Here is a 22500-nt window from a genome sequence, read left to right as displayed (position 1 = left end):
TTTCCTATTAGTTTTACTAAATACTTTTGGTTGTTACGAAATAGTAGTAAATAGTTTTTGGTGATATGTGAATAAAAGGTTTAGAGCTTAATATTAAATTATTATATTGCATTCGTTTAAATCTTCCACAGAAACAGGACTCGGCTGCCATATTTGCAGTATTGTAACTAAGTCCTATTGTAAACTACATTCCTGTTAGTGTTTAAATATTTAATGTAGTTTACTGAACAATTACTGAACATTTACTGAACAATATGCCTTACATTTGAAGCCTATTAATATCAGAAGCCCTATGCATTTGCACGAAAGTCAAACATTTATTTATTTATTTGTTTGTTTGTTTATTTATTTATTTGTTTATTTATTTACATTTTGCTCATTGAGTTATAATTGAAAATTCTCTCCTGACTCCTTACAATGTCTCGTAACACAGAACTTCATTTAACTTCCTCTGAAAAGCCCTAAAAAGGACGATTACAGCGTGGACTAGAATAAAGTTTTATTTAAAATTCATATTGCATGACATGTAACTATACTATAATCAATACAAATATGAGGCAATAAAAGGCTTTCAATAAAGAAGATCATAAAAAACTACACATATTATTAATACATTATTAAAGTCAGAAGGTTATTTTGTGGTTTTTATTTTATTTAAGTTTTATTTTATTCATTTATTTGTTTTTATGTTATGTAATTTTATTATTTCCTTCTCAAGCAATAAAGCAAAATGTAAAATAATTACATTGGCAATTAAAGCTATTTGTCTCATTTTCCTTTTTTCTTTTATTGACCAGAACAGTGTAATAAGTGAAATGTAAAATCATAGATGTAGTGATATTTTATTAAATGTACAATCACGATCATTTAAAAAAGAGAGAGAAAAGATAAGATAAGTAAATTCACATTGCACATAAATCTTCCTCTTCAAAGCTAAAACTACAAAAACATGTTTTGAAGCATAAAACATGTTCAGCACAACTGATACAGACTATTTAGGTTAGCAAATGCTCTTCCATGAGATGCCTACAAAAAAAATCTGCATTATTTAATAATTTGGAATTTGATTTTCAGACTATTTTTATTTATTTATTTATATTTTATACAGCAAAAATTACATTCAATTATAAGTATCTGCATCAAGAACAGATCCACACGGGCGCTTAAGTACGCCTGTGGTGGTTTGGTGTTTTTGGGTTTCCAGCAGACTGCTGTATTAATTTCTTAATAAGGCTTTGATTAAAAAAAATGTTTTTTATTTATTTATTTATTTATTTATTTATTTATTTATTTATTTATTTATTATTATTATTTTTTTTTTATTTGGGATTTCTTCATGAAGGCATGTCTTATTTTACAGAAAATGTTCGGTGCAATACTAAACAAACATTTCTGATACTTCTAACTATTTACATATAAAAGCACTTAAGCAGTAATAATTTCTGTAAATTATGTTATACCCGGAAATCGTGATATTTGCCATGTTTTATTTTCCTCTCTTGTTTTCTCTCCCGAAATCATATATATCTACAATATGTATATCATCATGTTCACAGTGAGGAAGCCCCCAAAAAATAACACAAAAATAGCTTGTACAGGCAAAGTAAAAAGAATTCAAGTATACTATCATACACAGAAATCTGGAGAACAGTGTATGCTGTCTTATCCACCAAACGATCATGATTAAACCCTGCATAAGCACGATTCTGGAATGTACGAGCACAAGGAAAATGCATAAAAGACACTAGATGTGTCAGTATAAAGAAAGAAGAAAAAAACAGCTATTTTTCAGGGTAGATTTAATGGCATTTAATCTATGTGCATGTTCCTGTATCTCCACATCGAAACCAGGGCTGATGCAGCATACAAGCCAAGAGTTATCATGTTTGAATCAATGCCTGCAACGATGCAGAGTGATTAAACCATTACAAATAAGCCACAAAAGAGGAAACACGTCCTTTCTTTCTCCCTCGGCTACTAGCAAGCTTCATCATCAATCCAGATGGTTGCTTTGCGCTTAAAGATACAGAGCTGCCTAACACACAAAAAAAGGCATAAATGTTTGTATAATGTTTTTATTTTACACACACATATACAGTACATTTTATATATTTATTTATTTTTATTGTTGAATTTTTTTGTATGTTCCCGATTATTAGAAAGCTGGTCTCAGGGCACACGATGAGCCATGATACAGTACTTAATGACTAACCTCGAGAATTTCTCAAGCAAGCAAATGAAGCACATGTGCTGTAGGTACAGTAGGTTGTAGGTAGGAAACCTATCCTTAAGGACTGTCCTTTCTTTTCAAAATATCACATTAATCTCACAGGGTTTGAAAGACAAGCCAAAATGAAAAGACAAGCTGTCTTTTATATATGTTTTTTTTTATATGTTTTTTATACAAAACAACAATGACATGATCAGCCTGCCTACAACTATAGAGATTTTGCAGTTCCAGTTTATTTCCACATATATATTTTGACCAATCCTGTAACTGCCTGTGATATTTTCTTCTCTACTTCATTTCCCAGGATATAAACAAATGAGTCATTTAAACCACCATGTCAAATAAACCGCCATGTCCGTGACCAATGAATGAATGTAAGAAGAATATAAGAAGTAAAGGCATTGTAAAGGCATCACCTAATATACTCCTATATTAATAAACATTGCCTTTCTGTCCTTTGAAGCTTCTTATCTGATCTTAGTTCCTGCCTGCATTAGACCAAAAACTGCCCACTTCTGCAACTTTTTTTTGGGTCCCACAGGATCTCAGTTCCGATGAATGATTATGGATGGTGGGTTTTAAACTTTCTTCTTCAGCTTGAGCCAGAATGTGTGTGTTATGTACAGTAAGTCTGAGAAAAATATAGACACAAGCTTGAATTCTAAAAGTGAGCAGCTACAGTAGCATGAATGTAATTAAAGGCACCGTGTTTGTTTCTATTTTTTAATTTTTTTTGTTTATTTATTTATTTTTTACTGCCATTTTTGATCTGTGACTGTAAGATATCCTGACTCAAGCATACACTCTAGATTCTTTAAACATAGAAGTAATGTCATGTTTTGACAGTAATTACATCATCATGTATTTGGAAATAAAGCTGAACAACTGGCAATGTCGTGTAAATACATTGTAGAGTTATAAGCTTTATAGGTGTCAGTCCTCACCCTCTAAACACACATACCACAGTGTAAGAAAGACCACAACATTTCAAAGGCCCTTCATGTCCTTTCTAGAGTATGAATGACTGCATGTCAACTACTTTATAACACACTTAATCCAAAGCATATGCAGCACTTCCTAAAAACGACAACCTCAGTCATTCTTTCTCTCACACACACACACACACTCGCACCTTGCTTTCCGCCCTCGCCAAAAATAACACGGCGCAATCGATTTTTATCTAATTGCACTGTAACAAAAAACGTCACTGAAATTAAATCTCAATATCTGAAAACCATCTTCCTATTGTTAATCTACATGTTTTGCAATGTCTATCAAAGAAGAAGAAACACAGCATGTGTAACAGTGCATGAGAGCGATATGGAGTGGAGAAGGAATAGAAATTGAAGAAATGAAAGATTCAGGGCTCATGTTTTCTCAAGATAGTTATTTAAAGTGCATTTTCTTTGGCTGCTTCTAAGGCTATCATTAGCTGATCGAAACAGGACCGTATCGATTCCTGACCTTGGAAGGCTGCAGGTTAACTCCGCCAGAGCTGAGAAGTGTTCCCCGAGAGGACGTTAATTTACTAATGCATTTTTCAGGGTGTCCCATGAGGGACTGGTGCGCGCAGAGATCCCCCCTTGGGATGCCATGGTCATTCTCATAACACAACCCAGGCGCCAATCACAGGACAGGAAAGGGGACGATGCCAGAGTAAACATGCCTGCCGATGGTATCATGGTGGCTGTGTCTCAAACTCAGTCCTTCAAAAGACTTTTCTAAAGTTAATATGGGCACTTATTAGGGATTAGGGTAAAGTCTCAGAGAGTCAGCAGTAATTTTTCTGAACAATGCAAATCAGTAACAGGAGATCCTTCTGTAGATCACGATAGATAAATCATACCAGAGTGCATTTAGAACAAAATGGTGCGGGCCTTCCCAAAAACTGGCAGCATGACTGTATGTTTTGTATGATTGAAAGTAGTAAAAAAAAAACTATAGCAGAATAAACAACATTGTAGATGGTATCACTGTGGCTCAATCTCAAAGAGAATTGTTTTAAAGACCCTTCTGAAGTCATTATGGGTGCTCATTAGGGGTTTGGGTTCAGTGTCAAAGAGCTGTAAGGTCAGCACGGTCTCAGAGAACTGATAGTAAAAAAAAAAATTCACTCTGTTTACTGCTTTTAAATATAAAAGTCAATCATAGGACCAGAAAACAAGGAGGTAACATTTACCTGTGAAAGTGCTTTGAAAGTCATTATTGATGTTCATTAGGGGTTAAGTGCCAATGAGCTGGCTATGTTATCAATTATTATCAATAATTATCGATGTATTATTATTATTATTATTATTATTATTAACAACAACAACAACAACAACAACAACAATACATTACTCACAAGTTAAGGACATTGATGCCAAAGTAAACATGCCTTGTGATATCAAGGCTTTGTCTCAAACACCAAAGCAAGTCCTGCAAAGCGCCCTTCAAACATCATTATTATGGATGTTAGAGTTTAAGGTCAAATCTCACTGAGTCAGTTTGTTTATCTTTGTGTCTGTGAGCACACAGTAATTAATAAATAGAACTAGTATTATTGTTTTAGCGTAATGGTTATCGACAGGGTTTTTTGATTTATGTATGTATACGTCCTCATAAAACATCTGTCAGTCTGAGTTACAGTAAACATGTAGGACTCAATCAGTCAGGACGATGGGGAGGATGTGGTCGAGTGCGAGTCATCTATTAAAGCTAATAAATTGTATCAGGAGATCATTTGGAGGTCACAGGATTGTTTACGTTAGAATAAGATGAAGGTGTTTAAGGGGGTTGGCAGGGGTAATTAGCCTTGGGGCAATTAGCCTAGCCAGTCCAACTACTGTCGTGTATTTAGAGGTGGGAGGAAATGGACAACCCAGAGGAAACCTAACAAGTTAAAGTGTGTGCTAAATAAAGTTTTTCTTTAAACTCCTTATATCAGGTTTAACACTTGACTATGAAAAATCCTTTTTTGGCAAAATTATGTATATGTTTGCTGAAAAAATAAATCTTTATTGTGAAAGACATTTTGTGTGTGTGTGTGTGTGTGTGTGTGTGTGTGTGTGTGTGTGTGTCCAGAATTTTTATGTATTTACAGCCTTATAAAAACATCACCAGTCTTGTACATTTGTGATTAAGGAGTTGACCTCAGTTGTTTCTCAGTTCCTGGAAGTTAATTTACGTAATATAGCTTGAACTCTTGGAGCCAAAGATATATTTGAATGTAGATAAAAATTCGGGGCATTTCCTAAGCCCCTGCTACCACAGAATGACCCGACGCTTAAGTCAGAACTAAATTAACACATTACAGGGGTCAAAGGTTAGTCAAGCATCCTGTCTGGGCAAAGGGACTAGTCTGGCTACTACTTTTAGCATACTGTAAGGCTAAAAGTGAACTAGCTGAGAGCCGATATAGTGAGAGGAGCGTCTCTTCTGTTTAGGATCTCTAATTCTCAAGCCTGGTGTATAAATACACCCTGAATTAAAATCAAACAAAAATATACACATTTTTCTGCATTGACACAACCCCCTAGTGAGCTTGACCTCTAAAAGCTTCCTCTCTACAGAAAGTCTGTAAACAGTTCCTCCTTCTTTCAGCATAAATCAACTAGGCCCTTCTGTCTCCATCATTTCTTTTAAGGAAAAAGGAGGAGATGTTGTAATGGATATACTGTATTACAGTTAAGACTCTTTCCCTGTCACTGCAGGCTAAAACAGAGAAGAAACAGGAGTTATGTTTGGATAGAGGCCTGTGCGGGAGAAAGTGATACTCGCTGACTGATATTTACTGAAGCCATTTTGCTTTATTTACACTAATGGACCAGTGAACGGTGCATTAGAGGTGCTTTCATGTCCTGAGCGGAGGTGTCAGTCGCGCTGTGTGAAGGCCTGTGTGCTGTAGTCATTAACACGCCGCTCTGTCTCGCCTAGCCTCGGGCACTATTCCACGTTTAGAAGCTGCTTAGACATTTCTTACTTTATAAGCCTTTTAGGAAATGCAAGTTGACCTCTCTTTTCCAGCATGCACTAACCAAGGCACCCACAAAACAGCTTACAATCACACACCACTTTTTTATCCTCCTATTTTAAAGAAGCTTGTGAAAAGATACAGAACATTTCTAAGATATTCTTAAAATGTGATTATTACATGCTACTATACACTTTGGTAAATAATCTATACATGAATGTGAACAGATCCAGACTCACACGGTGCCCTATTCTGAGCATGGAAAATGATTTGAGACTGAAGTATGAAATGATCCTTTACAAAACTACTGGTTTGAGCAGTAGAATGGCTAAATAAAGGGAGGCTATTTGTTTTTCAGTAGGAGCATTGTTAATATTTAAATCACATAGCTATAGAAAACGAGTGCAGAGTACGAAATTAATTAAAGTGTATTTTTTTAATTAATACCTCGATGTCCTTTTCTGAAATACTGTTGGCAAGAAGTTATTAACTGCTAACTGATCTGAGACAGGGGGGCACGGTGGCTTAGTGTTTAGCACGTTTGCCTCACACCTCCAGGGTTGGGGGTACGATTCCCGCCTCCGCCTTGTGTGTGTGGAGTTTGCATGTTCTCCCCGTGCCTTTGTGGTTTCCTCCGGGTACTCCGGTTTCCTCCCCCGGTCCAAAGACATGCATGGTAGGTTGATTGGCATCTCTGGAAAATTGTCTGTAGTGTGTGAGTGAATGAGAGTGTGTGTGTGCCCTACGATGGGTTGGTACTCCGTCCAGGGTGTATCCTGCCTTGACGCCTGAGACAGGCACAGGCTCCCCATGACCCGAGAAGTTCGGATAAGTGGTAGAAAATGAATGAATGATCTGAGACAAAAGAAAAATCTGAACTGATCATTTGTAACATTCCAGAAAGCCTATTTCACATTAAAAGATTCTAACTGTGTGCAGGTCTTTGCATGGTGGTGTTGAGTCATTGTAAGAGCTCTAATAATAACTCAATAACAGCTAATAACTTGCTGGAAAAAAAAAATCCCTTATGTCTGTAAGGCATGTGTTGTTCAATCCCATATGATTAACAGAATAACCTGAGACATTTAAAATGTCATCATTGAGTACTTTATAGAAAATTCCAGAATATTTGTAGAACTACATAGACACATTGTGTCAGTGGCTTGAAGCCGTGGAGGTGATAGAGGCAGCTCTATAGCTCAGTAGTCAAATAGTGAAGACAAATTATTAATCAAGGATCTGTTAAGGATAGAGAATGTGGCTTTAATGTAGATTTAGTTTTCAGACAGATAACATTAACGTAGCTACAGATTTTAAACAGACAACTTTATCTACGATGTTAATGTAGTGATGTCATGATATATTCAGCCATTTTCTAAAAATACTTTCAATGTAACCCGCTTAGTTTTGTAGAACAGGTTACAGTTATGCATTTGTTTAGTTTGTTTGTTTGGTTTTTATTTTTAACATACAGTAGCTACACATTTCTAACATATTGCCTTAACAGTTTGTTATGGATTGCATAAACATAGTTTTTAGAGAGATAACGTTAATGAAGCTACAGCTTTAGGAAATAATGTGTTAATATAAATACAGTTTTCTGATAGATTACTTTAACACAGCTACTATTTTAAGACGGTTAACGTTTTTAGATGTACGTATAAAATGTATGTTTCGACGGATAACAAATGTAGCTACTTTTTTTTTGCTGCAAAAGTATTTTAATGTAACTACATTTTTCTTTCAAAAAGTAATTTCTATTTTAAATGAAAGATGGTGTTAACTTAGTCACATTTTTCTAAATACTAGCTTTTCCGTATCTGAGCAACATTTTTTTTTTCTTGGAGTTGGGTACAATATTTTTGAAGCATAATCGTTATCTTTAACACCGATGTACTATAATTTATTATACAGATTTTTTATATCACAATAGGCAACACTGACAGTTGTACATATAACTCTATAACAATGAATGAATAATATAGTGTTTTATATTACAGGGATTATATCCAGATGAAGCGCAAGCAATGGACTTCTAGATCCTTTATGAAGGAAGAATTCATAGGCCACAGGGAAAGTGTAAAGAAAACACCAACCGAGTGAGGGGAAGAGAGTCAGACTGAGGGATAAGAGGGAAGGATAGATCAGCATAAAGGGAGTCAAGTGAGTAGGACAGAAAAAGGAAAAGCTGCTGAGAAGGAAAGTGGCCCTTGTCAATTATTCATAAATTGCCTTTGATCAGAGGCAGCTATGGTTTAGTGGAGAATGTATGGGGCACTTCAGAGTGTGTGTAGTGGGTGTATGAGAGAGAGAGAGAGAGAGAGAGAGAGAGAGAGAGAGAGAGAGAGAGAGAGAGAGAGAGAGAGAGAGAGAGAGAGAGCGAAGTGCCTTCTATACACGATTAGCCAAAGTTTTACTTTTTTACAACCAGGTCTCTCTGTGTGTGTGTGTGTGTGTGTGTGTGTGTGTGTGTGTGTGTGTGTGTGTGTTGCTGGTTTTTCATTAGCACTAGCTAAATCTCAACCATTTTGAAGTCTTTGAAGTCTCACAAAGGTGGTCCTGTACTTTTTTGCACAAACACATAACAAAGCGTGAAAAGAACACACACATTCTATTACACACACAGTTCACAAAACATTTGAGGAAGGAGGAGTGTCTGTGCATGATGCCATGTGTGTATGTGTGTGTACAGTAGGTAGAACTGATTTGTGTTGCCTCCTGGCCAAAATTGCAGTGAGGTCTAAAAAGAGAAAGAAACAAAAGAAACAGGAACTTTGGCCCTTTAGGACACACTTGATTTTATGCGATCAGTGTGAGAGACGCTAACACGCTACAGGAGAGAAGTGCTAACAGAAGCTGGGTCTTTCTGATTGTGCGTACATAGCTTGTAGATATTTGTGCTTTACTGTCTTTTGAAGAGAAAAGGGACGAGATGAAGAGATGAGCGGAGAGGAAAGGGAGAAAGACGGATAAACAATTCTGTGCTGCGTTACTAAGAGGAAATGGAGCCTGTGGAAAAATGACAGGTAGAGAGAGAGAGAGAGAGGCACAGACAGTTGAGTCATATTTCATTCCTGATTAGAACTGACAAAGTGTTATTGGAGGGATCACTCTCTGCAGCATTGTTTGCTTTAGTGAATCACACTCAGATTTATAATGGCTGCAAAACATTAGCGAGATCGGAAGTGTACGCAGAAAGAGACAAAAAGAGACAGAGAGCACATAGTGGACGAGGGATTAAGGCCAATATAATGGAAAGAAAGTAGGCGAGGTCAAACGGGGGGTAAAAGTATCACCAATAGAAGTAGAGAGCATTGCCAAATGTATAAGTATTGTTCCTCACATTCTTATGTTGACCTTTGACCTTGTATTCAGATGATGACAGATCCAGCTTCAGAGTTCTAAAATTAATAAACAGCCAAGCAGAGCGACACATGTTAGAAAGACCGTAGCCCAACATATGTTTTTATAGTTAATGGACAGCAAGTATGTGTGTGTGTGAGCCTGTGTGCGTGTGTGTGTGTGTGTGTAAGGGGTTTGGTTTAGGATCCAGCCAACTGTATTGTGCTAACCTCAGCATGAACCTAAGCTTTTTCTCTCTCAGAGAGACTGGGGCGTCCGGGGATCAGTGTGTGTGTGTGTGTGTGTGTGTGTGTGTGTGTGTGTATACAGCGATGTTTGGCTTGGCAGGCCCATCAGTATTGCAGACATTAAGCTGTATAGAATGTATTGAGCATAGCTGTTGACACTATACTAAAACTTCAGCAAGAACACAAAGAATTAAAATCAGTTACTTTATGATAATTTTGTAACTGCAGGTGGGAAAAAAGAGGATATGAGAGAGTGTGTTATGCAAGTCATGTGTGTGTGTGTGTGTGTGTGTGTGTGTGTGTGTGTGTGTGTGTGTGTGTGTGTGTGTGTGTGTGATGCACAGTTAATGGAGCATAGTTAGTGTGTCTGAACAGTTCAGCTGAAGATAAAGCAGCTCTGGATTTCATAAGATTTGATTCTGAGCATTTACAGGCAAATGTCTTTAATTATTGAAGCAAACATTCAGCAAACATTCACCCTGATCACCTTGTATGTTAACACTTACAATGATTTTGATCTTCATTGGCATCCAGTAAGCTTTCTTGTAGTAGTAATATTACATTTCACATCAAACTTTAAAGCATCTTTCATCAGAGTGTTTTTGCTTTGTATAACAATTTTTTTTATATCACCCACAATGCTGTTTGCCTACCATTAACCGCCTGTATTTGCTCACATGTGAAGTTTAATAAAGTGACTCTTTCAGACAGATTAGCAAGAACCCAGAATCCCAGAGTGACAGCATCTGAGAATTCCCCTTCATCGTAAGACACACTGATAACCAGAAAACTGTACTTGAACTGAACTTGGTTATAACAGAACCATGTTGCTCAGGCAGATACATTCTTATCTCATTTTCACATCATGACGTTTCCACATAAATAAATAAATAAATAAATAATATTTAAATAATATTAATAAAGCTACTTGTTGACTCCCCACAATAACCTAGTCTTTTTCTGTTGGTTATTTCGATGCAGCATCCTGATACAAATCATCTGACACAGGTTTAAACTGAAGCCCATAAGATGCTCTATACAACATGACATAGTAAGGGTTTGGAACTTCAGTTATGAGGCCATTGTAAGTACCATAGTTTTAAATTGTAACCATTTAACTAAATGAAATGATCATTGTTGTTATCAACTAATCCACTGATTAACTATAATGCTAAATGCTAAACTGGTTAAATAGATCTGATCTAAATCTGAAGTCAGGTTTAACCTGTAGGATTATATTCATTGATTCATGCAGGGCCCAAAGGTCCGACACCAAGGAAGTAAAGAAAATTCTCATTGCAGATGATATTGTCAGCATTAACGTGAGTGAAGAGTAAGATTTTACATTCCTATATGTTCACATGACTTTGAAAATGTCTTTGTATACAGAAATTCTTTGTGTTTGTACACTTTTTTTAATGGATCCTTAAGTGTGTAAAATCTGAATATTGATGTTAGAGCAAAACTAGTGTGGTTGCCTGAATACGGTCTTCAGTGGAAGGGTTAAATCTCAAGGAATATCGGGTCTGTTCAGCAAAACAAGTTACAAATGTTAGTCACAAATGTGCTTCCATTTAATCAGTGACCAAGCAAAATTTTGAACAGTGAATATTTGGAACATTTCCACAACAAAGGTAAAGTGCAAAGTGCAGTCAGTGTCTATGATGTACAAACGAATAGAAGGAGTATGGATTATGCAGTAGATAATATCCATACATCATAGTGCATGTGTACCAGAGAAATCTCATTTCCTATGCAAAGGCTGAAAAAGTCTTTTTTTTTTAAGGACTTTTGTGTAGATGGGCTGTAAATAGTTAAAACCTGGCAACCCTGGTTAATGATATTAGCTCTTCAGTGCCCGCCTTACACGGTATGATGGAACACACTTGCTGTGCTGAAGAGCTGAACAAACTGTATGGTGTTGAGTGCCTATCAAAATATATTAAATACTATAACTTATAGCGCTTAAGGCATGTGCGATAGTCTACTATTGAATAATGTTTGAATCAATGTTGTTATTAGTGACACCATGACACACAAAACAGGTGTGGTACAGTGTGTTTGTGTGTGTGTGTGTGTGTGTGTGTGTGTGTGTGTGTGTGTGTGTGTCAGGTAAGATTTGGACATTTTCTGTGGCCTGTTGCATCTATCTAAGTAAAAACAGATGGCGTACACACACACACACACACACACACACACACACACACACACACACACACACAGACATAACATTAAGTCCAGAGGGACGCTACGACAAAGCTCGGCCTGTTTTCGCACCTGCCGCGTAGACTGAAACCTACAGACGGACACATCCATACACACACATGCACACGCCAAAGAAAGAGAATCCCCTCACTACATCAAGTTCATGGAATGGTCGTGACCGTGTGTGTGATCGTACTTGTGTGTTCTTAATTGGAAAGAGGAGCATGATCCACAGGTGAGCACTGCTGAATAGCGCACCTGTGTCATTGTCAGACGACCTCCGAACCTTCACCCTCGACCTGTAACTGTAGCACTGGTGTACACGGCCTCAGAGAGACCAGACAGAGATACATATCCTGTGTGTGTGTGTGTGTGTGTGTTGTTCCCATTCAGGTCATGGGAACAACATCTGGGAAGAAGCTTCATCTATTTACTGCCACTTGATGTCTAATACAGACCCGGCAAAACAAAGCACTGGATAAAAACCTGAAAATTCACACAATGAGGCGCTCACTTCAGTGTGTGTGTGTGTGAGAGAGAGAGAGAGAGAGAGAGAGAGAGAGAGAGTCACACACCACAGCTGCTTAAGCCATCTGTGTACACCTAGTAGTCGACAACGACCTGTGACTCATAACAGTCACTAGCCTTTGCCATCAGCAACCGTTTAACCGTGTGTGTATGTTGTTATCGTTGCCGTAATGAGCGCTGACGGAGTTAAAGGGGAGGTGAGTCAGGGGAATAATCTGCAAGTCAACACTCACATTAACTCCTAATGGAGCTTTTTTCGACAGTCAAAACATACATACGGACGCACACACACGTAGTGAGACCACATGTCCGTGGAGAGAGGTGCTAAGTGGACATGTCATGCCAAATTGGGACTTGATTTTATGAGCTTCTCTGTTTTCCCACACTTCTCATCTTTTTAATGGAAATACTGACCTTCAGCACCACTTTACACAGCCAGGGGGATGTAGTGTTTCTTCTGAACCTGATTATGGTACAGGGTTGGATGACTTTAGAGGCTACCTTCATATTATTTGTGTGTAGAGAAACTAAAATGCCCATTTACAATACATTTTAGTCCAGTCTGGTCTTTGTTCTCTTACCTGTCTCACAAACAAGGTTTCTTCTCCCAACAGAGCTGCTGTCTGATGTATGTCCTTCAGTTTTTCACACAATGCTGAGTACATCTATAGATAGTAATGCATAAAAATCCCAGAGTTTTCTGAAATACTCAAACCAGCCTGTCAGTCATGGCCAAAAGTCACATTTTCTCCATACTGATGCTTCAGCCGAAGCTCTTCACCTGGGTCTGCTTGATTTTATGCAGTGCATTGCTACATGATTGGCTGATTGGATAATTAAATAAATGTGTTCAGGTGTAACTAAAGTGGATAATGAGTATGTGGATCATTTTCCAAAAACTGCAGATCTTACAGTGCAGTTATCTTCCATCAAACCTTTTTATTTATTTTTTTATTAAATAATCTTTATCCAGATTAATGCCATGGAACATCTGTGAAACAATGTACGTTTCTCTTATCACTTGCATTTTTACATTTATATCCACTTACATTGATCATCTGTCTTTGTAGGTTTTTGGTAGTCAGTGGCATGCATGTGATGCGAGTGTTGTGTGATGTTTTGCGTTATGGGGGTCGTGTGGTATGGTGTGGTGTTGTATGGTAAGATGAGGAATGTTGTTTCGTTGGGTTTTATGCTGTGATACAGCTTTGTGTGGTATGGTATGGTGTTCTGGGAGATTAAACTGTGTGTTGTGATGTGTTGTGTGTTGAGGTATAGTACAGTATGGTGTAATACAGTGGTGTGTCATGTGGATTGATGTGTCATGCCATGGTAGAACCAAAGCCACCAAAAATATGTGATTTCTTTATTGTTTTGGGTAAATCTGTGGGATGTAGTGTGTGTGTGTGTGTGTGTGTGTGTGTGAGAGAGAGAGAGAGAGAGAGAGAGAGAGAGAGAGAGAGAGAGTGAGTCTAGGAGGTGAATGAGGTAATAGCCATTACTCTTGGAATTTGTACTAAGGGAAATGAGCTGTGAAGTTCTACTGAGGACAAATCAGCTCTAATAAACTTTAGCCATTCACACACACATACTCTCTCTCTCTCTCTCTCTCTCTCTCTCTCTCTCTCTCTCTCTCTCTCTCTCTCTCATATAAATCAGTATGCTTTAAGTAAATGCTTATTTACAGTATGCTTATCTTCTAAAAACAATGGGTATAATCTCAAGACCATGTGAACTGCTCGACTGTGCTCATGTGTCTTGTGCATGCATTCATGCACACGTATGTAACTCTGTGTCTTCTTCACACTTCCTCAAATCCCTTGTTTCCTGTGCTGATAGATTTTAGGGTTGCATGAATGAACACAGGTGGTCGGAGTTACTCTGTCATTTCCTACGCCTAATTTAATCACAGACGAGAGAGGATTTACAGCCAGCCTTGACTTACACATTCACTTGTTCTGTGTGTGTGTGTGTGTGTGTGTGTGTGTGTGTGTGTGTGTGTGTGAGAGAGAGAGAGAGAGAGAGAGAGAGAGAGAGAGAGAGAGAGAGAGAGAGAGAGAGATTCGGGGAGACCCTGTCTGGCTGTGCTGGGTCGTAGCGGGTGACCCCCAATGATGCGGCTGCTCATGTGTTAGTGTAACAGGATCTCAGGGTCACCTCCCCTGCTGACTCTTTGAATAGACTAAACACATATGTCTCTCTCTTTCTCTCATATAATGGTTCCGTCACTAATGTGTCTGTCTAATAGCTCTAATGCACAGCGACAGTACGAGAAAGAAACACCGCTGAGACCTAAACCTCACCAAGGCCTCCACTTTCCCAAAGGACCAAGACTCACTATCAGTTTGCTTATCACAGAATAAAATCTGTAAAAAACAATCTGGTGATAAATTATTAATTAAATAACCTGTGAATTTATAGCACTTGCGAGAATAAAGTGTAAGTGGGAGCAGAGCTCACATCAATACCCCTTCTAATATTCTGTTCAAGGCCATCTCTTTAGATTCGTAAAACAAAATAGATACCGAACATGCTTTTAAAGTTCCCAGCATGTTTCATTTTGTGAAAGTAAATCAGTAATAATGTTGTAAATGCAAAAGAAAAGCGAAATCAAAAACACAATGCAATCGAGAAACAAATTCGAAAAACGATCGGCAAAATCAGAAATATATATATAAAAAAAATCAAAAACACAATAACAAAAAACAAAATATAACAAAATGAACACAAACACAAAAGCAAAAACATCAAACACACCAACATTTACTCATAATGGGAAGATCATTACTGAACATCACATGCTCATGTCTGATTGGTCACAGAGTACGGCTTTCAATTCAATTTTTATTTTATTTTTTACTATTTACATGATTAACATTAACTGCTGAAATTTTCACCAAACAATCATGTTTTCTTTGCTAATTTCAGATTAGCCTAATATCAATTAAACAGCAATTATGGAATTGCAATTGCTTTAAAACAAAAATCATCATTTTTAAATCAACAATTAAAGAGACTTTTCACTTAAAAAAAACAACAAAATGATGATGAACTTCATTTTTTTTTAAGTTGGAAAGATTTATTCTTGAGTACATTTTAAAAAAAGTAATAATAATAATCTGCTTCTCAATTTCCCTTGAGTGCATACTTTTCCACTTTTAAATGAGTAGGATTATGACACATGATCTATACGTTCACTTAAGTATAATTTCTCAGTACTTTTTTCCACCCGTGTGTTTTATTCCTGTGACTGAGTGTCATGGCATCGGTGTAGCGGCTAGCGTTATCGCCTCACAGCTCCAACCTCCCTGCTCCAATCCAGAGCCTGCAGTAATGTCTGTGTGGAGTGTTGAATGTCCTTCCCATGAACACTTGAGCTTCCTTCAGGTCCTCTGTTTTTCTTCCACCTCTCAGACATGAGACATGATGGTATGTGTAATCACTTACCATCACAGACCCTTAGATATGAACGAGTGCGTGTGTGCACTGCAATGGACTGGTGTTTCCTCCAGAATGTTTTCCTACATCATTTCAGCCAGTGTTTCCAGATCTACCGTGACCCTGACCAGGATAACATGCTTACTGAAGTGTCACAGGGAATAAAACCTTCACACTTTGTTCACATGTGACTAAATATTATGCATGTACTCACAGTCACAGGTACAAGATTATTCTGTGAGGGAAGAAAGATATATAAAATAGGTAAAGAAATAAATCTAAAAACAGAAATTGAGACATAAATATAACAAATATATTTGATTAGCTTCAAGACAAGCAGCTCACTGATACTTGTACTTGTATGGCAGGTTTTATCTTATTTATTTATTCGATTCTGTTTGTATGGCACTTTGAACACTGGACGTCGTCTCAAAGCAGCTTTATAGAACCGAAGAAATACAGTATAGAAATATGAAGTTTAAGATTTATGGTCAAATTATATTTAAATGTATTTGTATTTATTCCTATTTATCCCTAATGAGCAAGCCTGAGTTGACTGTGGCAAAGAATAACTGTTGATGGTACTAGGAAAAAAACGGAAACAAAAGACACCCATCATTATTTTACTGACACCAGAGAGTGTGATTCTATATTATTATAATACCATAAACACCAAAAATTATAAACATGTCCTTATTACAGCTACATTATATACAGTCAGTTGGAGTAACCAGGAGCTCCTGAGCAAGTCATAAATTATCTCCTCATCTGAGTTTATATGCTGCACAATGATGGAGATACAGCATATATAGAATGTTATGTATGTTGTGTATTAATTCAGAGCTTGTTCTCCTGAAAGACCTCATAGGGTACGCAACTTCTCTTCAAAAGTTCAAAACATTCATGAAGCAGAATATAACCGGAGGAGGTACGTTTCTAAATGCCTCGGGATCCTGACGCGGTTTGCAGTACGTCTTCTCTTTAACTGATCCATTCTGGTGAAGAGAATGATGAGATTTTATACAACATGTTGAATTAAACAATGGATTGAATAAATTGAATAAACTCGCTGCCTGTCTGAGGAAGCTGCCTTCGAGTTCGGACATTACAGTGCAAATGATTTTAGTGCAGTTTAAATTAGAGTAAAAATGGAAGTCTGTACGTTTCAGTACACGTAAAGTGAAATCAGAGAATGTTTTCACACAAAAGGTGGGAGATATTTGAACGAAAGGTGATCTGGTCACCAGAGCTCTAACAAAAAATAATAAAGTTACTATGAGCTTCTGATGATGCATAGGCTGTCTCTGCCTGATATGCACACACACAGGCTGTCAAGCTGTGCTTCTGATGGTGAACTTGACCTTTCTGTCCCAGTGTGGTAACCCAACACCGTGGTGAGCAGACGGCTGAAGGACAGAGGGTACGAGGGGGTGGGGTTGGGAAGTGTACAGAGCCAAGTGAATGAAGGGGAGAAGGGAGGAAGTCTTTAGGGATCTTGTGTGCATTTTAGACCCGTCACTGTCACTTACTTCATTAAACTGTGATATATTACTTTATTAGAGTATAAGGGGAATTGTTTATTACTGAGTATATACACCCAAGAGGATCGTTTAGTGTGTGATAATTGTGTGTGTGTGTGTGTGTGTGTGTGTGTGTGTGTGTGTGTGTGTGTGTGTGTGTGTGTGTTTGTGTGTGTGTATGTGTGTGTGTGTGTCTTTTTAATGACCTCTGTAAAACCTGCATCAGGTCCTAAAATTTACTGATTATGATGCTTACATAGGTGGAGGCGCTCAAACACACACACACACACACACACACACACACACACACGCACACGCACACGCACACACACACACACAGGAAGTGGAGCATATCAGAATGACTAGTGGTTGTCCCGCTGTGATGGTGGTTTCGCTTTGACTTTTCCTCCCCCAGAAAAAAACAACGCGTTCAAAGCAAAAACTCCAAGAATGTGTGTGTTTTTGATATTTTCATATCCGCCCGATTCTCAGTACCGACAACCGTGCATGTTGACAATTCTATGAATCAACAAATCACTCTGTAACCTTTGTGAATGGCATGCTAATAAGGGGACACACTGACTCAGCACCTATGAATGGGAACAATTTACACACCTACCCACATACAAACACACACACACACACACACTCTTCCCAAATCCTGTTCTCATGTTTTGTGCATACGCTGTTACTCTATATGTTTTCTATATGTTTGGATATGACGATGAAGACATGCAAATGGTGGAGAAACACATATTATAAATGATTACACGTAGTATTAGGAAGTATGATTACCAGAAACATTATTTGTTCATTTATCTTTATCCCATTCAGGTTCTTGATGGCTCCATCTTACAATCCTGGGAACATTGGATGTAAAGCCATGAGTATAGAACACACACACACACACACACACACACACACACACACACACACACACACACACACACACACACACACACACAATAAATGACATCCAGGAACAATTCAGCAAAGTTGGGAGGAAACCAGAGAACCCTGAGAAAACCCAAAGCTCTTTTGGAGCAAACCCAATGTTATTGGAGCTGCGAGGCAGCAATGATAACCACTAAACCATTATGCCATATTTTAATATACTGTATTTTCCTGTAATAGAGCAGTTTTAACCAACCGAGCATAGAGTAAAATCTACGTTTACAAGCTTTTGCCATGGAATCTTTGCCCACTCTAATCATATCTATCTTTTTCATCTTCAGAAAAACCTTTTATGAAATTTCCTGCTCTGGTTTTTTTCAACTTGAAGATACAGTGGCTTTCTGGTTGACACCTTTGCCTCAAACTTCCCCATGCTTCAGGGGTTTTCTCTGGAGTTCTAATGTTTCCTTTCCGAGTCCAAATACAGGCATGGAAGGCTGATCGGCATCTCAAAATTGTCTGTAGTGTGAGTTGGCACCCAGTCCCAGGTGTCCCCTGTCTAGTGCCCAGGGCTAGATTTAGATTATGTGTATTTATTTTTGTGCAGTGTCCTTGTACTAGTTTATATATTAGTATATCACATACAAATCTTGTGCTGATTTATCAATATACATTTTTTGATTGATTTATTTTACAGCAATCACTAGATGGCACTGACGAATGGATTTGTGCAAATGTGTGTGTGGGTGTGTGTGCGTTCACGCTTGAACTGTACTCTCACTGTTTGTCGCAGGAATCTGTTTTAGTCAAATACAAGCAAAAAGACAGCTAAGATGATTAATTAATAAGATATTATTATTATTATTATTATTATTATTATTATTATTATTATTATTATTATTATTATTATTATCATCATCATCATCAATGATGATGATGATGATGATGATGATGATGATAATAATAATAATAATAATAATAATAATAATAATAATAATAATAATAATAATAATAATAATGTGTCTCACTGTAATGTACTCTCAATGTACTCTCATAATAATAAATTATTTATTAAACAGTGAGGGTATGATGCAAAAGCATAGGAAATTAAATATCAGAGGACATTTTCCGTGATTGCTAGTTTAGGCCGTGTGACAGCATACAGGATGAGGACATATGTATCATGTCTGCAGATAACAAGCTAGGAAACAAAGTGAAGTCCTGCATGCGTCTGGTTCAAGCCACAAGTCGAAGATCTAATCAAAGCGGTGAGAAAGATTTTGAGCTGTTGGTGTTCTCAATGTATCATCTGTAAGAAAACATGAAGCTGTAAGCAGGTGGAATAAAAACACTGATACTGGCCTGTGTGATTATTATGTATTTTGGTTTATGGTACAAGTTTAATACTTTATCATGTACATCAAACAGATAGCTAGGTTTTGTCAGGCTTTTCTACCTGCACCATCGATGAAAAAGAACGCTATTTGATCACAGATAGTATCAGCTGAACAACATCGCTCATCTAGCAAGCACAAAATGGCCGATGAGTGCAGCTATGTTTGTGTGAGTAATCATTTATTTAGGTATTTTATTTATATTTGTATTTTTTTGCAAAGCTACACAGGAACCTAATTGAAATAAAGATGTAGAACAATGAAATGATTAAGGCTGGGATTCATAAAGATGGGAGTCGCATATGAAGTTACAGTATATAAAGTTAGCAGGACAAACAGAGATCCATTTTAGGCCACACCCACTTTTGGTTTAAATCCCAACAGAGAAACAAATAAAGAAAAAGAAGAAGAACTTCTATCTATCTGTCTCTATCGCGCTCCCTCTCTGTATGTATCTCTCTCACTTGCTCGCTCACACACACACACACACACACACACACACACACACACACACACACACACACACACACACACACACACACACACACAGGTAAAAGATAGGTGCATTACAGGATCTGTGCCAGACTACCTGGCAGATGGCAGATTGCCCACCATTATATTTGCCACAAACCCCCAAAATATGTTTACAGTTGTGAGATAAGATCCTCTACACACTTCTGTGTGTCTGCTCTCAACAGACAAAAAGTGTCCAGCACAGCAACTCTGAGAGTCTGAGAGCCCAGCACAGTGTTCATACACACATTTGTATATACAATGCACAGTGAAATTATCTATCATGTTTAAAACATGAAATAAGCTTTGTATGTGTGTGTGTGTGTGTGTGTGTGTGTGTGTGTGTGTGTGTGTGTGTGTGTGTGTGTGTGTGTGTGTGTGAGAGAGAGAGAGAGAGAGAGAGAGAGAGAGAGAGACTAAGTAAAACTTAGATGAGTATAACCTATATTAGATCTCCCACTCACACTACACACAAACACACATCCTACACTAGTGTTAGTGAAACCCCGAAAGGCAAATGTTCTATCATAACAGTTTCATCAGTTTCATTCTCAGAAATAGTTTGTTCCCTTTTGTGAACTCTTATTACTAGAAGTTTCTTTAATTACCATGATCAGGGTCACATAATTCACATGAGCAGTCACTCACTCACTCACTCACTCACTCACTCTCACACTCACTCTCTCTCTCTCACACACACACACACACACACACACACACACACACACACACACACACACACACACACACACACACACACACACACACACACACACACACACACACACACACACACACACACACACACACACACATACACAGAAAACCAAACTCTATTTTAGGAAAGTCTATTTTTAGCAGCTGTTTCATGTCCATAAAAGGAAAGGCTTTATTTATTATACTTAGAGATTAAAGAACTGCACACAGGTTTTTTTCACATTTTTCTCTTTCCACCTGTGATCGCTTTCCACTGCGGTGAAGAGAAACAGCGAACCACACTGTGTCTGTGCATGAGATCAAGATCACATGAAAATAGCAAGATTTCATTATTAAATTGTAATCAATGCTGATCAAAATGCACACGCTTTATTCAACTTAGGGTTTAGTTTAGGTGAGTAACTTCATTTCACACTATTAACTAACTTTTACACAAACAGGGGTTGCTAAAAGTTTGATTTTCGAATAAACTTGCACACACACACACAACACACATACACACACAAACACACACACACACACACACAAACACACACACACACACACACACACACACACACACACACACACACACACACAACACACACACACAGCACACATACTCTATCACACACAAACACAGCACACACAAAACACACACGCACACACACACACACGCACAACACACACACACACACATGCACACACACACCACACACACACACACACATACACACACAGCACACACAACACACACGCACACACACAACACAAACACAGACAGACAGACACACACACACACACACACACACACACACACACACACAGTATTCTCCGTTGTACAGTATAACAAGGTTACTAGGTTAGGAGGTTTGGGTAAGAACTGGATCAAAGCAGAGCAACTACAATGCTGTATTTTTGCTGTGTGTGTACATTTAGGTGAGTGTACTGGATTAACTGAAATAAATAAGATTGTTCTTCTATAACGGGTAAAAGATCATGTGGTGAGCTGCAGCTGAAACATTAAGGATGCTCCTCACTGATTAAACAAAATTAGCTTAGAAACAGGATGCACACACACCCACACACACACACACCCACACACCCACACAGAGAGAGAGAGAGAGAGAGAGAGAGAGAGAGAGAGAGAGAGACACATTTCCTAATAGAGCCACATGTGCTCATGTTCTTCAGGTTATTTTATTTTATTAATTTATTTTCTTCCCACTTTAAGTATATAATATATAATTAATATAATAAATATAGAAATATAGAAATATATAATAGAGCCCACTACTTAAAGTGAGACATGTTCATCTGTTACTTTGAATACTAGAAAACTGTCAGGACTGATTTTCAGTACATCAGAGAATCAGATGATGAAAGATGTTAAATGTTAGATACTTCATATAATGGGGGTTTGTTTTTGGTAGAAATCAATCTCTACAGTTGATTTTAAAAAAGAATTATAAAAATGTGTGTGTCTGTGTGTCTCTCTGTGTGTGTGTGTGTGTGTGTGTGTGTGTGTGTGTGTGTGTGT

The 22500-nt window shown here is 37.6% G+C and overlaps 1 long non-coding RNA gene across 2 annotated transcripts in view; it reads right to left on the bottom strand.

Annotated features, from left to right (window-relative positions):
• Positions 1 to 13261, bottom strand: part of LOC113655869 — a 75913-nt gene extending 62652 nt beyond the window's left edge. For both annotated transcript variants that reach the window (XR_003443822.2, XR_007138692.1), the window contains exon 1: positions 13087 to 13261. This is a non-coding gene — a long non-coding RNA (uncharacterized LOC113655869). The remainder of the gene's footprint in view (positions 1 to 13086) is intronic.
• Between the last annotated feature and the right edge of the window lie 9239 nt (positions 13262 to 22500).

The sequence above is a fragment of the Tachysurus fulvidraco genome, chromosome 19 (assembly GCF_022655615.1).
Source record: "Tachysurus fulvidraco isolate hzauxx_2018 chromosome 19, HZAU_PFXX_2.0, whole genome shotgun sequence".
Taxonomy (NCBI): Eukaryota; Metazoa; Chordata; class Actinopteri; order Siluriformes; family Bagridae; genus Tachysurus; species Tachysurus fulvidraco.
This window is presented reverse-complemented; position numbering and strand designations above follow the sequence as displayed.